At 45.3% G+C, this 15,951-nt stretch overlaps 1 protein-coding gene across 5 annotated transcripts in view; it reads right to left on the bottom strand.

Annotated features, from left to right (window-relative positions):
* PPM1A (protein phosphatase, Mg2+/Mn2+ dependent 1A) overlaps positions 1–13,533 on the bottom strand; it is a 130,391-nt gene extending 116,858 nt beyond the window's left edge. For 2 of the 5 annotated variants that reach the window (XM_033952495.1, XM_033952494.1), the window contains exon 1: positions 13,391–13,533. The gene's annotated coding sequence lies outside the window, so the exon portion shown is untranslated. The other 3 variants (XM_033952496.1, XM_033952498.1, XM_033952497.1) reach the window with 2 other exon arrangements.
* Positions 13,534–15,951: the final 2,418 nt, after the last annotated feature.

Here is a 15,951-nt window from a genome sequence, read left to right as displayed (position 1 = left end):
ATGTCTTACCTGATAATTTTCTTTCCTTTAGTCAGCAACACTGTTCTGAACCAATGGGCGTTATTATCCCTTCCAGCAAGCAGGTAAAGGTAGAGAAAATTCCTTGGGTTTGGGCCAGGTACTAGGGATCTGGATTGGCCACCATGAGAAAGGGCTACTGGGCATGATGGACCATTGGTCTGACCCAGTAAGGCTATTCTTATGTTAACTGAATTCTAGATGTGCTTTCATTTCAAAATAAAAAAAGAGAAAAATTAATTTTGTGATTGGCTGCCATACAGGTTCCTGTGATATGACTATATCCTGATATATGTGGAATAGTGAGTGCCACTCTTGGTGCTTTGCTTGCTTGATTATCATTGCAGCTGCAGTGGTTCTTGGGTAGGGGTTCCCAGACATGTCCTCTTTTTAGACGACTGTCTGGGTGCCTGGAGGGATTTCCAAAACATAAGCAGTGCGTCTGCTGGGTCAGACCAGGGGTCCATCCTGCCCAGCAGTCCGCTCATGCGGTGGCCCATCAGGTCCAGGACCTGTATAGTGATCTCTATCTATACCTTTCTATCCCTTTTTTCTTCAGGAATTCATCCAATCCTTTCTTGAACCCTGATACCGTACCCTGTCCTATCACACCCTCTGGAAGCGCATTCCAGGCATCCACCACCCTTTGGGTGAAGAAGAACTTCCTAGCATTGGTTCTGATTCTGTCCCCTCTTAATTTTTCCGTATGCCCTCTCGTTTGTCTGGGTTTTGGAAGGCCCTGAGCTTGGGGGTCATATCTGGAGGGCCTCTGCACATGCATGGACGTTGACATGATGACATCACATGCATGCGAGTGATGTCATCACATCAACATCTGCGTACGTTGCAAAGTCAGAGAGAAGGCTTCTGGTTCAGGCGCAGGATGCCCGTAGGAGCCACTGCCTGTGGCTTTGTGCACTGAATCAGTTAGGAAGAGGGAGCTGGCTCGAAGATAACGCCACATCAATCGCACTGTGGACCGGCGGTTGAAGAACACTTGTTTTGAGCCTGATGCATGTGCTGGCCCTGTGGACCGGCAGGAAATTTCTGTGGACCGGCACTGACCAGTGGTTGAAGAACACTGCCCTATACTACCAACAATCAAGCTTCTATGACTGGCAGATATGACATATCCTTAGCAGCATGGACTAGAATGAAAGATTAGGGTTTCACCTAATTATCTTCTGTTAGTCCCTGGAGAATTCAGTACACTAGTTGTTCAATCCCTTTCTGCAATTCGGAAGTTGCAGAAATCTAAACACTTTTCTGTGCATGTGCGCCTCCTACCTTAAGAGAGAGAACGTTAAAGCCCCCTACAGTCCCAAAGCCAAACAACATACTAGAACAAATCCTTGACAAAAGAAAAGAGCATGAGGGAACCTCCCCCGTAACAAACAAATTTATGTTCTGGGCTGCTGTGCAAAACATGAAAACAAGCAAAAGAAGCTATATAGAACTAACCTGCTGTGTGCAACAAGCACCCCATATGAAGCAGTCTTCAGTAATATGCATACTCACAGAAGAGCAAACTCTCCACAGGATCAGACTACTGGCTGAAAGATCCTGAAGTCTGTAAGAAGAACAATCGAAAAGCAGGTGATTCCGAACAACTGAGCTTACATGGAGGGCTATTCTGAATCCTCCAGGGACTAACAAAGATTATCAAAGGTGAAAACTAGAGAATGACACAGGGACCGTTTACCATGGTAAACCATGGTCACCGCAGTAAATCCGCAGGAATGGAGACATTTGCAACTGGTTTACCACAGGAATGGGAACAAGACCTTTCACCGACCCACAGGAATGGGGACAAGACCTTTCACCGCCCCATGGGAGCGGTGAAAAGTCTTGCTCCTGTGGTAAAAAAGATTGCACCTATGTCAGACTTGGCATCTCCTCCCCAGCTCCTCTTGCGCCTATTTTACCTTCAGGATACAGCCATGCCACGATGAAGACAGAAAGAACCCAAAACCAAAGCCTAAGACCAAAGTGATTTGAAGAATAAAATTACCAGACAACGAAAGGTAGAAAAAAATTAATTCATTTTATATTTTGTGATTAGAATATTTAAGATTTGAAATATGTATCCTGCTAGAGCTGGTATTAGACATAACTGGGGACTGCAAAGTCCAGGCTGTGCTTCTTTAGCTTCCAGCTGGCTTAGGGCTCACTTTCTCTCTGTTGCCTTAGTTGCACTCCCCTAACACTGTTCCTGCCATGTGTGACTGAAGTATTCTGTTAGCTTGATTTTTCTATGTAGCATTCTGTAGTAATTTGGTTTGTTCAGTTTTCACAATAGTGGGGGGGATATTTGTGAAAGGGAGGAGAAACAGGGGTTTTGTTGATCCTTGCTTTGTATTATTTATGTTTATAAAATGACAATTGTACAGAATATTATCTCTTTTTATACTTTAATAAAATAAGTTCCGTATAAAAGCATAACTATTTGAGGCTTCTGTGGAGGGATCAGACAGTTTGCGGGCGGGGCAGGGACGGGGACTCAGCTCACGGAGATGGGGCCAAGCTCACAGGGACGGCGCAGGAACAGTGATAAAAATTTTTCCCCGTGTCATTCTCTAGTGAAAACCTAAACTTCCATTTTGTTATGTGTCTTCTGGATTCAGTATGCTAAGTGATGTATCAAAGCAATCGCAGCATCTAGGGAGGGACAGAAGAGCCAGCCAATCATACCAAGGCCCCAAAAGTGGCATCAGAGTGAACTGCCACATGCACACGCAAAACCAGGTTAAGGTATGAAGAGAGGACCAAGTAGCCGCCCTGCAAATTTCAATGGGATGAAGCACGCGAGACTCCGCCCACGAAACAACACTTCTAGTCAAGTGGGCCTTAAGGAAAAAACAGCGGCCACTTGCCACGAGTAACATAAGTCGTGAAAATGGCCATACAATTCCAACGGGTGATCGAGGTCCTAGAAGCCAACCTACCACACACACCGCGGCAGGGCAGTCAGGTTAAAGAGCCGATCAGACAGCTGACAGTCATTAGTCCTCTCCAAATAATGGAGCAATACTCTCTTGCCATCCAATTTGCATAATATCTGATCCTTTCTCTCCGAGCCTGTGGAAGGAAACGTATGCAAACAAATTTCCTGGTTGACATAGAAAGCGGAAATCACCTTCGGTAGAAAGAAAGGCACATTACCAAGAACTACTCCTGCATCCATAAGTTGGAGAAGGAGTTCCCTACATGAAAGAGCTTGAAGCTCTGAAATACATCATGCCAAGACAATGGTGACTAGAAAAACAGTCTTGATCATCAGGTCCAGAAGAGCAGCATCCATTAGTGGCTCGAATGGGGCTTCTACAAAGCCCTGAAGAACGATGTTAAGATTCCACGAAGGGAAAGAATGACACAAGGGAGACCGCAAACGAAGCACCCTCTTCAGAAACCAGGTAACATCTGAATAAGCAGTAAGCAAATTAGAACCCTTACGGTCATCTCGATGATTTGAAGTCCGAGATGACCACATCTGAAGAACCGCGTCTCATCAAGGCTGACTGTTCAAGAGCAATGCCTAAGACCAAAGTGCTGTGGGTTCACCATGGGCACTGGCCCTGATTAAGAAGATGGTGATGAAGAAGGAGTTTGCGCTTCCTGTCCCGCTAAAGATGGATGAGAGCCACATACCACAAAGTCAGTCCAGAGTAACTAGAATCACGAGGCCGGGATGCGTCACTATTCAGCAGATGACCCGACCAACCAGAGGCCACAGAGGGAACACAAAGGAGCTCATGAGCTGGCCAGGGCTGAACCAAGGTATCCAGCCCTAAGCTTCCATGCTCTGTTCTTTGACTGAAGAAGAATCTGACCTTCAAGTTCTCTACTGAAGCCATCAAGACCATCTGGGGCTGACCCTAGTGCTGTATGATCAGACGGAACGCTTTCTACGAGAGGGACCATTCTCCTGGACCCAGGACCTGGTGACTGAGAAAGTTTGCCTGTACATTGTCGACTCTAGCCACATGTGCCGCCGAGAGAGAGAGAGATGATGTAATTCTGCCCAGCAAAACAGCCGGCGAGCTTCCTGGCCCAAGGGAGCGCTTCTTGTGCCCCTTGACGATGGGCATATGCCACCACCTTGGTATTGTCTAATATTCCTCGCACCGCTTTTCCTTCCAGAGTGGGCTGGAGAGCGAGTAACACCAGCCGAATCGCCAGAAGCTCCAGACGATTGATCGACCAAAGCCTCTGACAGAGTCTACTGCCCCTGAATGGAGCGATTCTCACAGTGAGAACTCCAACTCGACAGGCTGATATCCATCAAAAGAGTGATCCACTCTGAGATCCAAACATGCCTGCCCTGGCAGAGAGCCTTTCCCTGAAGCCACTAGCGCAGACTACTGCAAGCTAGTGCTGTCCAGGGGAGTGGTGTCTGAAGGGGATGACACCACACAGACCACCGAGAGGAGGGACTCCTGTAGAGGGTGCTTGTGAGCTCTGGTCCAGGGGACCACCTCCAAGGAGGCTGCCATGGACTTCAGCACCTGCAGATGCCAGGCCATGGGAGCTAGAAGGTCCAGGAGATCTCAGATCTGTAGCTGAAGTTTCTGTCTGTGTGGCTCGGGAAGAAACTTAAGACCCTTCCGGGTGTCAAGAGAAGGCCCAGATACTCCAAGGTCTGTGACTGCATCAACTGACTCTACTTTAAGCTGACAATCCAACCCAAGTGCAGTAGTAAAGATACCACTGTCTCCACTGCACATTCGCACTCGTGTTGAGACGGAGTCCAGATCAACTAGTTGTTCAAGAAATGATGGACCTGGACACCCTGTGTGCGGAGAAAAGCCACCACAACCACCATCACCTTGGTCAAAGGGCAGGAGAGCTGTTACGAGCCCAAAGGAAAGAGCTGCAAACTGGAAATGCTGTTGCAGAACATGGGAACACAGAGACCTGCGATGCTCCGGAAAGACTGGAATATGGAGGAAAGTCTCCATGAGATCCAAGGACGCCTGAAACTCCCCTTGGAGAGACAGCAACAATGACTGTGCGCACAGTTTCCATTTGAAAATGAGGAATCCACAGGGAGCGATTGACCGACTTGAGATCCAGAATGAGTCTCTATTCCTCTAAGCAATTCTTTGGCATGATAAAGTAGGAGTATCTGCCCAAGCCCAATTGGTGTTCTGAAAACAGGTCCTATTGCTTGGATGTCCAAGAGACACTGCAGGGTAGCGCAGACCTTTGACCCCTTCTCCAACCAACCTGCCAGCGAAACAAATCTGGAGGCAGGCAAAAGAAGTTTATCTTGTGCCCCTCCCGAATGATATCCAGCACCCATTAATCCAAGGTTCGACTCCACTCAAAGTAAAATGGAGAGAGATGGCCCCCGACATGAGGATGCCCTGCCTGTCTTCTGGTGTCATTGTGACTTTTGAGCTGCCTGGGATCCAGATGCCTGAGGACGTCTGGAATTGGAACTGTTGTAATGAGGGCGGTATCCCTGGGAATATCTTTGGAAGGAAGAGTCCGAGGATCCCCGTCTGCAGGAGGGACAAAACGTACTACAGTCCCCTCCTGAAGTCCGGTGAGACATGTTCATAGGAAGGGGCTTAGGCCAGCAATTAGCAACACTGGCCATGATGTCAATCAAACCTGTCCAAAAAAGAAGCTGATGCTTGAAAGGGAGACTGCCTAAAGTGACCACGGAGGCAGCGCCCCAGCCCAATGACAGATCCAAAGAGTCCAGTGCGCAGATACCACATAAGCTCAGGCACTACTAACTCAAATGAGAAAGAAATAATGGTTACTGAGGATAGGCAGACTAGATGCGCCATTTGGCCTTTATCTGCCATCATGTTTCTATGAGATCATAAAGGGCAACTGCCACATAATTCACGCAGTCCAGCACTAGTTGGGGACAGACATCCACTTCCGCAGAATGCACACTGTGCAATCTCATGTGACAAGCATGTGCTGCAGAGGAGGCTGCTGCCCCCTTAATACCAGAAGAAGCCACTTCAACAGGCTTTTTCAATATAAAGCACTACTCCATTGCTAGGAAGTAGTGCTGCCCAATTCAGGCAAAAAAATTTCAATTCGATTCAGCCTATTGAATTGGTTTTTCGATTCGATTGTCCTGCCCAATTGGGTGTTTTTTTCAAACATCCTGGTGGATTTATTTTATAAATCAACTAAATAAGGAAATTTTAACAAATATCCAATAAATATGAATGCCAAATGATGAGAACAAAATTGTAAAAAGTGGATTTCTTGCTAGACCTCAAACACCCAAGGCACTACTTTTGATTCCATTTGTGCACTTACCGGGGTAGTGTTTTCATCACTGGTCTTAGCAAATAGCATGTGCAATAAAGTGCATAGAGTGCCATAAAAGTGCTATATAGTGCTCTAAAGGAAAGGCATTTATCTTTGCGCCCTTCACTTTATGTTTCGTCGAGGGCTATGCCTCCTTGGTTACAAGCACCAACATTTTTAGTTAGAAAAGCCCATTCTTTGAGCTGAAACCACCGCTACTCATGGCACTGCACTCAACCTCTATCGCCCCCTTTGCCTTCTCCTAACCACAGTGGCGCTGTGATTTAAACAAAATAAACAAACAAAAAAGACTTTTCCTCTCTCTGTTAAATCCTAGCTCACGTTTGCGGTCTAACACCAGCTCTGGCAGGATACACGTTTCAAATCTGACATATTGTAATCACAAAATGGAAATAAAATTAGTTGTCTGGTCATTATTCAACTCTTGATGGTCCCAGGCTCTGGTTGTCTTCTGATAACTTGCTTGCCAGGGTGTCCTTCTTGCTTCTTTCTCCATGCTAACCATCCATCTTCTATCTCTGTCCTCCCCTTCCGTTTCCCTTCCCTCCCCTGGAGGTCTGGCATCTTTCTTTTCTTTTTTTTTCGTCTCCATCCACAGATCCACCTTTTCTTAACTACCCTTTCATCTAGCATCTCTCCCTCCTTCCCTACCACCCCAGGGTCTATCATCTCTCCCTTTCTTTTCCCAACTACCCTCCTATCCAGTATCTCTATCCCCCCTCCACACCATCCCTTGTGTCCAACTTCTCTCCCTTTCTTTTCCTTCCCTCCCTAAATCCCATTGTCCATCATCTCTCTCCCTCTCCTCTATTTTTAGGCCCATTATTTCTTCCCCCCCAAAGTCCGGCATATGCACGTCTCTTTGAACCCCTTTTCCCTCCCCTCCCTCCATGTACTTCTACACCAGGGCCCCCCTCCCCTGAAGGTCTGTCCCCCCCTGAAGGCCTGCAACTCCCCCTGAAGGCCTGTCCCCGCTTTGAAGGTCTGTCCCCCCCTTGAAGGCTTGTCCCCCCCCCCTTGAAGGCCTGTGCCACCATCCCAAGCCTGTCCCCACGTTGAAGGCCTGCAACCCTCCTTGAAGGCCTCCCCCACCCCCTCCCCCAGGAAGGCCTCTGTGTTCCCCCTGGCCTCCCCGTACAGTTTACCTTCTAGTTGCAGCCTGCACAGAAGATTGCGGTTATAGCATCTTTGCAAACTGCTTTTAGCTGTTTCCTCCGCCGTGATCCTGCTTCTAACTTCAGAGGAGGGGCGGGATCGCAGCAGAGGAAACAGTTCAAAGCAGTTTGCAAAGATGCTATAACCGCGATCTTCTGTGCAGGCTGCAACTAGAAGATAAACGGTGTGGGGAGGACAGGGGGAAGCAGGAGGCCAAAGGGGGAACCGGACGCCATGGGGGGGGGGGGAAGTCGGACAGCAGCACAGTAGCATTTCCTGACTGACCCTCCCTCCTCGCTCTCTAAAGCGGGTGCGGCAGCGGTCGGCCAGCAAGCGCAGCCGTTCCTGCTTTAGGGGGGGAGGGTCCGAATCAGGAAGACAATTTTTTATTTTAAATCTATTCAAATCGATTCACCCGAAGTGAATCAGTGAACTGATTTGAATCGTGAATTGGGCAGCACTAATAGGAAGGGCAGCACTACTAGGAAGGGCTATGTGCCTGGTAATCTGCACCATGGAGGAATCCACCATAGGTAGCTTCAAAATAAAAATGATGAAAAGCAGGAGCCAGCAAATAAAGCTTAGAAATAGCTTTTGAGAGCCAGAAAGAGCTTCTGGAGTATCCCATTGTTCTGTAACCAGACCAAGCAGCTGTGGATGGATGGGAAAAAGGGAGGACAGCACATTAGAATGGTCTATAACCAAACACCGTGAAGTGGAAGGTGGAGATTCCAATTTGAGCTCTTTCAAAACATCAGGAATAAAATGATGGACCAAGACATAAGAACATAAGCAATGCCTCCACTGGGTCAGACCCGAGGTCCATCGTGCCCAGCAGTCTGCTCACGCGGCGGCCCAACAGGTCTAGGACCTTTGCAGTAGCCCTCTATCTATACCCTTCTATCCCTTTTTCCAGTAGGAAATTGTCCAATCCTTTCTTGAACTCCAGTACCGTACTCTGCCCTTTGCAATCTAAAAGTCTGCGGACGGAGGAGTCCTCATCCAAATCTGGGCTCTCAGGGCGAGTGTGCTGGTAAGGGCAGAAGCAAGATCCAAAATAGAAACAACCTCAGGAGACAGAAAAGGCATAAAATCCATATGGCAACCAATGCAGTAGAATTCTGTCATAGCTGGACGAGAGAGCTCCTGAACATGCCCGCCAGCTGCATCAAACAAGCTGGGTCTGAAGCATACGTTTTCCAGAGGAGCCGAATAAAGTCTGGGTAAAATTCACACCCTGTGGCCACTGCCGGACTCTGCTAATGCGCCTGCACCAAGCCAAAGGAGTCCCCTGACTTGGAATGTAGCCATTTGGTGCCAGACTCCAGAACAGTCTCTGGGAGCCACTTTTGTCTGAAACCAGACCCAGGCCGACTCCCCAGCCCTGGAGGACCCGGAAGAGGAGAAGCCTGAAGATCCTGAAGCTCCCGCCCCCTTCCTAGTGTGCTGCAGCATAGGGTACATGGTTGCTGATCCGGCACCAATCCAGCACAATTTCAATAGATATGGGGCTGAGGAATCCATCACAAATGATTTTTTAAACAAAATCAAGGTGTTTTAAGGCAAAATAAAACTTTGAAGAATAGATAGAAAAAAATCCAAGATGGCTGCAGCTAGCGAATTTGTGCCAAAAGCAGAAAAAATAAAGAAATTCCAAAAATAGCAATTTGGGGTTTGGTGAAGTGGGAGACTGAACCCTACCCTTAGAAACTCTGAAAATGAGTTTTACCGTGTTCCACAGCACAGACCACCCCCGAAACTCCCAAAGGAAATAAATTAGATGTACTTACAATCTGTATAGTACCTGCCCGTCAGCTCTGCTTAAACTGCAGCTGAATGGAGAAAATAATTTTCTGCCTCAGAAATTGCTCCAAATTACCAAACTTGAAGATCTTCAGACTACCAGTCATACAGACTCAGACTGTAACCTCCGCTCCCACAAAACTACTCCATGCGACTGGAGGCAGGAAACACAGCCTGCACCCTGAAACCCGGAGGGACTTCTACTCTGGATGGATAGAGCCTGTGCTTAAACCCCCAACAAGGTCAGAAGGCAAGCAAACTTCCAGGCGAATGGACCCCAAGTCAAAGAAGAGTGGCACAAGCAGGCTGGATCCACAGGTCTACCGAAGTTTCCCTGTGAAGCAGCAGTCCGGTTCCATGGGACTGCGTCCTTTCCCCTGACAGACCATAACATAACATAAATGTTTATTTATATACCGCATTAGCCTTTCAGTACTGAAGCCACAAAAAAAAAACAAAAACAAAGTGAAAAAAATAAGAAAAAGATGCAGAGCAGAAGACTTCTGCACAGACTGCTTACAGATATTGAAACTGTAGGGGGCTCTAGCTCTCTCTCTAAGGTTGGAGGATCACATGCTCAGAAAAGTGTTTGCATTTCTGCAACTCCTGGATTGTGGGAAGGGATTGAACAACTAGCGTATTGAATCTGGAAGGGACATAACAGAATACCGCATATACTCAAATAAAAAAACAAGATTTTTGAGGCCCAAAAAATGGCCCCAAAATGGAGTCAGTTTATATTCAAGTCATCCCCACATGGGCACTCTATGCCCCTTCCCAGACCTGTTGCAGGCCTCCCCTGGGCCTGCCTTGAGCCCTGGTGGTCCAGCAATGAACCAGAACAGGAGCAACCCCTCCCATGTCCTGTTCCATCTGGATCCGCATCTCTTTACCTCCTTACGCCTCCTAGACCTCGTAAAAGCCTAAATTATACACCCTGGTGATCCAGAGGTGAACCTCCTAAACTCTTTCCTGGTGCAAAACCACTAATGAAAATGGTTGCCACAAGGTGGCCGCAGGAACTCACGGTAGCCATTTTCATTAGTGGATCTGCATAGGGCAGGAGTGTAGAAGGATTGCTCCTGCCCCGGTCCACTACTGGACCACCAGGGCATGCAAGATAGGCCTTTTTAAAGTGCAGGATGGAAGTGGGGGTGATGTGGAGCTGGCCGGGACATGATACAGGAGGGGTCATTCTTATCCCTGGATCACCACTGGACCACCAGGGCTCTAGGTAGATCTGCAACAGGTCAAGGAAGTGGCAAAGAGTCAGCCGGGACAGAAGGGGGTCGCACTTGTCCCGGCTCAACGCTGGACCACCAGGGGTCAAGGCAGGCCTGCTACAGGTCAGGGAGAGGGGTGGGTGCAGATCCAGCCTTTTCTGCTGTCCTCTACAGTGTTATAAAATCTTATAGTAATATACTTAGATTAGTAAAATTTAAAATAAAAAACACACACTTCAGAGAAGTCTAGGAATATAAGCTAAAACATAGTTTTGTAATTCTTTAATTAAAATGATAGCGTCACAGCAAAGAATTTTACTCAGAAGCAATGTTAAAGTTGTTCAAACTTGATCATAGTTAAAGCAAGATTGAGCATGATTTGACAAAAGAAAAAAAGGTTGAATATTTTAATGGCATTACAGTAGATTCTTCAATGTGTATTACATGTACAGACCTGTTAGCTCAGGAGTAGACAAACCTAAATATGTGCACTTGATGGTAGCATACGAAAGCCATAGATCCGATATTAAAATGACCATGCAGATGTAAAATAATGGGAGTAACAGTCTATTCATTTTACCTCTCACTCATATAACAATGATGGCTTTCTTTGGTGTCAGCAGAAGACATCTAGGGCATGGTTTTTTTTCCCTCATAAAAGTCTATTATACACCAGACTTTATTTTATTAAATTTCAAGCAGTGCAAAAAAACATTATGATGCCTATGCAGTCACCATATTCATAGAATGATATAATAAAGGACCATAACAAATTAGGAGGGGAAAGATACCAAGAGGAAGCAATAACCCATTCTGAAGCCAATACTATAGACTGCTACAACCAAAAAGTATCTGAAGACCATTATAAGCGGAAGCTCACCAAATGATCTAAAATTAGAAATACAAAATGTCTTTAGTAGTATAGTCTATTCTCACGTTCCCAATGTGCAATTTAGCATATCTGCGGTTGCATTCATTGTGACCGATATTCCCCATTCGCGCTGCTGTTTTCCTGTAATCACAGACCTGCTCTTAAAAAAACAGCTTTCTTTGCTTTCACTTTGTGGTCTTGTGTTTACTCCCAAATGCCCAGAGTGTGAATTACAAGCATCTACAGGTACTCCAAGTGCTATTCCCATGCAGGAACCAAACCCTATTTTCCCAATGGGATCCATTTTTCATTTTCCACGATTTTGAGGCACAATGTGTACTGCTGGAATCTAATCTTTATTTTCTCAGACTCAGCGTTTTGTTTTTCATGATTTCACAGTTCACAAATATTTTTAGGAACCATATTACCATGAATAACAATGGACTGTAAGGATGCTAGTTTTGGCCAACTCTCTTGTTTAATAGCTTCAACCCCCACCCTCTTTCAAGTGGCTGTTTGAAGGCTTAATATCTCTCCAAGAACTTTCCCCCTCCCCTCCCCTCTCAACATACTGTTTTGATGATATTCTTCCAAGTCTGTTTCACTTTCAGACACAGCAAACATAACACAAAGAATTAGTCCTCTCAATACGAAATTTAGAACTCGAGAGCTTCAGTTTCAACAGGCCACATAACCTATTTCAAATGAATACCAAACTAATATACTCTAGCCACACACACTATATACCAGTGGTCTCAAACTCGCGACCCGGGGGCCACATGCGGCCCGCCAGGTACTATTTTGAGGCCCTCGGTATATTTATCATAATCACAAAAGTAAAATAAAACAGTTTCTTGATCATATGTCTCTTTATCTATAAATTACAATATTATTATTATGACTTAGCCAAAAGGAAAGATTTATAAACTGTAAAGAGTTTTACCTCATGCAAAAATTGTCATTTCTTTCATAAGACATTAACTATTTTTTCTGAGGCCCTCCAAGTACCTACAAATCCGAAATGTGGCCCTGCAAACGGTTTGAGTTTGAGACCACTGCTATATACTGTAGTTTGTTTCTTTCAAAGTGCCATACAAACTTTGGAACAGCTATCACCCATTTGCATGATGGAGAGCTTTATGAAGCTAAATACATCTTATATATATACACACATATATATACATACACACACACATATCTTCTCTAGCTTATTGTGCATGTTTTATAAAAATATACATTAACACGCACAGTAAACGCACAAATGACTTACGAGTTGAGCTTCCAAACTATCCGTTCCAGCAGACTTTTTGATCAGTCCTAGCTTTGAACTTATATCCCAAAGAAACAATTCTACCCATTGCAATCAGCGTAGCAGGTGCCAGGATGATATAAAGATCAGAAACCCAGAACTGATAAACTTTCTCCTGGATGTAGACAATTTAGTACCTGCATTTACTCGATTACAATGTTAAAAAAAAAATCAATAAAAAAACATTGAATGATCTCAATTATTTGCTCTAAGCACAAAACATGCAAGACTATGTGAAACTGTCACGTTTTTACCACTATAATCGAAATTCACACACGCCCTGTTAAGCTTAGCAATTTTTTTTATTACATCATTTATAGGGTAATTTCAACTGCTCTCAAAATTTCGTCCAAGGATAATTCTAAAAAGGTAATGCAGTCGCCGCTTTTCTCTTTTACAGACGTCTTCGGCTCTCCAGCGGTGTTTGCTCCCCACCTCTCATGCCTGTTCGTCCCTCACCGCACTCCAAGCCAGGCCTTGGGCCCTGCGCGGCTCTCAGCGGCCTCCATTGCACTGCTCCATCCGCCCGCCTGCCTCTCAACGACAGCCCGGAACGCAGATACACCTAGTCACACGCATTAGGCTGCCTTCACACTCGGACAGGGGACCCCTCCTCTCCCCTCCCCCGCGGTCTACCATCTCTCTCTCTCTCCTTCCCGCTCAGGGTCCAGCACCTGTCCCTCATTCTGAACCTCCCCAACCCCGTCCCACCTTCAAACTTATCTTTCAGGTCGCCCGTGACCGGCCCCACAGTTTTCTTTCTCCGGCGTCCCGCCACCTCTGACGCAACGTCTTTCCCTCGGCCGCGTCCCGCTCCGCCGGAAACAGGAAGTCGTATCAAAGGTGGCGGGACGCGGTCGGGCATAGACGTTGCGTCAGAGGTGGTGGGATGCTAAAGAAAGCGAACTGTGGGGTTGGTCATAGAGGTGACCTAAAACCGTGCTACGGAGAGATCGCAGTGGGTTACTGAGCGGCTTCCTTTTCCACTTTGCTTTTCACAGTATTTGGTGACGTTTATAGATTGGGGCGGATTCGTTGACTTCCCTACGTTGGGGTTGTCCGAGAGCTGCACGGAGGAAGGGAACAAGGCACGTACTTGGGAAAACTCTGAGGAGAGAGCGCCCGTCCTGTCCAGAGCCGCTGTTCGCCACAGACCTTACTTGTGTCCGGTAAAGGGACATCACAAGCCTGTGAAGCGTCTTCTAGGAAGGTCTTTCAAGTTTCACGGACTTGTACAGGCATTGTACGTTCCCAAACGTATTGTTTTTAAATCTAAATGCGAGACCTTTCTTTGCCCTGTGTGTTGAAGTATGTTCTACATGTGGGAATGGCTTTTATATAAAATTATTTGAATGTATATTCGCATGTTAATACACATGCCAACAAAAGCAATTTTTCTTAAATAGAGTTGCTATATGGCTCCAGAAAAAAAAGAGGACAGATTGAGACATCCGGGTTTTACTTTCATTGCTTTCAATGAAAGTAAAACCTGGGTGTCTTAATCTGTTCTCTTTTTTTTTTCTGGAGCCATATGATAGCCCTACTTAAGAAGCTTCCCTGAGGTCTGCATTTGGATGGAGTTATATACTTGAGGTATTTTTTTATTATAGCATAGGTAAGTGTGTGCCTATGGCAGTGTTCCCACGCATAGTTGCATGTTCCTCGGAGCATTTGTGTGCTGCTGGGAATTATCCACTGTATAAAGAGAGCTAAATACATATCTTGTATTTCTAAAATCCAAGTGTAGATTGTTAACTTTTTTATAATTAGCTCTCCTATAAAATTACTTTCTCTGTCCAAGTTTATCCAAGTTTTATTAAAATTTGTTATTTCGCTTATCCATTTTCTAAGCGGTTTACAGAGATAAAATTAAAATAAGGGGGTAATACGGAACAAAAGTTGTTAACAGACAATATATATGTACATATAGACAACATTACAGACAAAAAACCCACACCAAAATGTTTTTTGTCATATCTTCCAAAGAACTCTGCCGACTTATTATGAAATTTAGTGCGTCATGTCCTGAATTAAGTTGATGTAAAGTGTTATATTTCCCACAACACTGATTTGTGAAAATGAATTGTTGCTGTAGGATACATGCAGAAGCAGACTATAGTTTGTAAACAGTCTCTGTATCAAAATGGTTTTTGTTGCAGAAAACTGAATTTTGATAACTTGGAACTGCTAAAAATTACAGCAATTGACTATTGTTGAAAGAGTTCTCATAGAAGGGTTGGAACAAAAAATGGCCTTGATATGCTTCTATGCAAGATCTGAGCAACAGGAAATGTGGATCGTGAGCTAGGCAGTGGCCAACCATACTTGATTTGTACACAAGAGCACATTGATGATGTATGCAGTCTTATACTGAGCCAGGAGGATGAGCCGCAAATGCACCAAACAACTCACCAAATAGCAAGAGAAGCAGGAATAAGCCAGACAACTGTGGTTAGGATAATTCATGATAATCTGAAATTAAAGTGTCTCTTAAAAAAGCATCTTGTCTAAGAGTTAACTTTACACAACAAAGACAAATGCCTGAAACAGTGAAGCAGCTTTTGACCAAGTACCCAGAGCACAGCGTCAAGTTCATCTGGTTTACAGATGAAAAGATATTTACATAGTAACATAGTAGATGACGGCAGATAAAGACCCGAATGGTCCATCCAGTCTGCCCAACCTGATTCAATTTAAATTTTTTTTTTTTTTCTTCTTAGCTATTTCTGGGCGAGAATCCAAAGCTTTACCCGGTACTGTGCTTGGGTTCCAACTGCCGAAATCTCTGTTAAGACTTACTCCAGCCCATCTACACCCTCCCAGCCATTGAAGCCCTCCCCTGCCCATCCTCCTCCAAACGGCCATGCACAGACACAGACCGTACAAGTCTGCCCAGTAACTGGCCTAGTTCAATCTTTAATATTATTTTCTGATTCTAAATCTTCTGTGTTCATCCCACGCTTCTTTGAACTCAGTCACAGTTTTACTCTCCACCACCTCTCTCGGGAGCGCATTCCAGGCATCCACCACCCTCTCCGTAAAGTAGAATTTCCTAACATTGCCCCTCAATCAACCACCCCTCAACTTCAAATTATGTCCTCTGGTTTTACCATTTTCCTTTCTCTGGAAAAGATTTTGTTCTACGTTAATACCCTTTAAGTATTTGAACGTCTGAATCATATCTCCCCTGTCTCTCCTTTCCTCTAGGATATACATATTCAGGGCTTCCAGTCTCTCCTCATACGTCTTCTGACGCAAGCCTCCTATCATTT

The sequence above is a fragment of the Geotrypetes seraphini genome, chromosome 7 (assembly GCF_902459505.1).
Source record: "Geotrypetes seraphini chromosome 7, aGeoSer1.1, whole genome shotgun sequence".
Lineage (NCBI taxonomy): Eukaryota > Metazoa > Chordata > Amphibia > Gymnophiona > Dermophiidae > Geotrypetes > Geotrypetes seraphini.
The sequence above is the reverse complement of the archived record's forward strand: the minus strand, read 5'-3'. Positions and strand labels throughout refer to the sequence as shown.